General features: G+C 41.5%; 1 pseudogene; it reads right to left on the reverse strand.

Moving 5' to 3' along the window:
* Positions 1-249: 249 nt before the first annotated feature.
* LOC124993665 (TBCC domain-containing protein 1-like) lies at positions 250-1,896 on the reverse strand (annotated as a pseudogene).
* Between the last annotated feature and the right edge of the window lie 221 nt (positions 1,897-2,117).

The following is a 2,117-nucleotide window of genomic DNA, read 5'->3' on the forward strand; positions in this document are numbered from 1 at the left end:
CATCACAAACATGAATCTTCTGATGTTCTATAAACAATGTGTTTACATGAAAGTCAGAAGTTTAGCTAAGATTCAACCTAAACAGTTATAAATGAGTATGAATGGAAATCAAGGAAAGGTCTTAAATAGGAAAAAACAATCCTCAAAGTCTCTTAAGCAGCAAGGTGCTCTCCCAATTTTGTTTTAAGATGGAATCCATTCACCATTCGTTCTTGTGTTTCCAGGACCCAGTGATTGGATATAGGAACCCTATCTTGCTGCTTGTTTGGAGTCTGCTGTAGGGAGTACAAGTCTGTCCAGCTGTTGGTGATGTCCTGTCTTAATCAACAACTCATAAAACTTGTTATCCACAAGTACTTGTAACTGCTTCCTTTGATCCTTCATCAAATGAACCTTTCTCTCAGCTTTTTGCCAGATCTGGATCTTCTGTTCTCTTTGACCCAGTGCTTTCTGATATGCAGATGGAAGACCCCCAGGTATCTCTGTTGTATCCCCTTCCATTTTGAAGGGAATGATAAATATATGGAATTCAGAAGGTGGTAAGAGCTAGAACACACTTGGGTTGCTGTTCTCTCTGCATACAACCAGTAGATTATTCCAATAATTAGGCACTGTAGCAAGGCCTGTCCTGGCCATATGGTCCTCTAGCATTGAGTAGTGAGTACGAAAAGGGGCCAAAGTTACTCTCTGGTTCCAAGAGAAAATAAGTGAGTGTGTAGGCATCAGAAGGTGAAAGATGCACTCTGTGGTTGAAGAGATGGACAAACTCTGGCAAATAGCAATGACTTTAATGTTGTCACAGGTGTGGAAGTGAAGAGCAGTCTGTATAGGGCTCAAGAAAAAGGTGCTATTCCTGCACTTCTCAATTGTTACAGATCACAAGGTAGAGAGAAGATATATAAAAGATTTCATTGCAGCTGTGAATCTTGACATGTGCCCCCACCAGTGTGTCTGAGCTCTTGGCCAATGTCTGCTTGTAAACCTGGCTCTTCACCACTATCCTGTGTATTCTAGGGACCAAGTATTATAAGCAATCTTAGTTCTTTTGTTGAGCCTGAGCCAATATTTTTCCTGACTTGAGGTATGCAGATGTACCAGATGGATTCCCAGTTAAACAGGCTTTCAACCAGTCTTCCACTTTATAGAAAAAGAAAGTCTTGGAGATCTTTGAGAAGCCCCTCTCTGCATGAGTGGGTGCTACATTGCAAGTTCATGAAGTAGATAGATCTTCCTGACTGTACACTGTGCCTTCATTAAGAAAGTGGGGCACCATAACAGCTTCTCCAGAGACTAGACTACTATGAGTTGAATGAAATGATGCAGTGGGTTGTTCTGGATCTAAAAGCAGTTCAAGGAGATCTGACAGATGATCAAAGACAAAAGGTTAGTGACTATAATCATTCCAGTTCATATTATGACAATTGGATTTTTCTGACAGGTCAGGTGGCTGAGATTGGCTTCTGGTACTAGGCCATTTTTGTCCAATCAAAGATGTCTTCAGGGAAACCTTATTTAACTGTTGTATGTATAAAAACAACAGAAGCTATAGAGTGTCCACTGAAATCTGATGTTTCTACTTTTCAACTTCATCTTCAGACATGCAGTTGAAGAGATTGTCAGACCACTGCAGGTGCTCCTCAGGTGTCCTCACAGAAAGACTATCTAGTATTTCAAAGTAAAGCCATGCCAGATCCTTAGCCAACTGCAGCTTCCCACATGCAATGTGCCTCCGTGTAGACCAGTAGAGTCATGGGTAAGCTCCCTCTGTGGCCTGGGTTTGAGCATAGGTGGCTATTTTCCTGAGATAATGAAGACTGAACTTGGATGGAGAAGGGATCTGCAAGGCACCCACTATAAAGGGTCTGCTTTCACCCAGAGAACCCCTGATGGATCCATATTATCGCTAAGAGCATCTGGATGAAAAGGCTTCTTTGCATACCTGGAAAAGCAGGAAACTGTTCACTGCAGTTGTCCATGTGACCTACCCGCCTGTTATCCTCCACTGCCCACCCCATGATATAGTTTTAATTAGAAACCTATAAAATCAGGTGGACAATCACCAATTTAGTGCATTTTTTAAAAATCTTTGAGGTAGTATGAGTACTTACATAAAAAAC

This window comes from Sciurus carolinensis, chromosome 9 (assembly GCF_902686445.1).
Source record: "Sciurus carolinensis chromosome 9, mSciCar1.2, whole genome shotgun sequence".
Classification (NCBI taxonomy): Eukaryota; Metazoa; Chordata; class Mammalia; order Rodentia; family Sciuridae; genus Sciurus; species Sciurus carolinensis.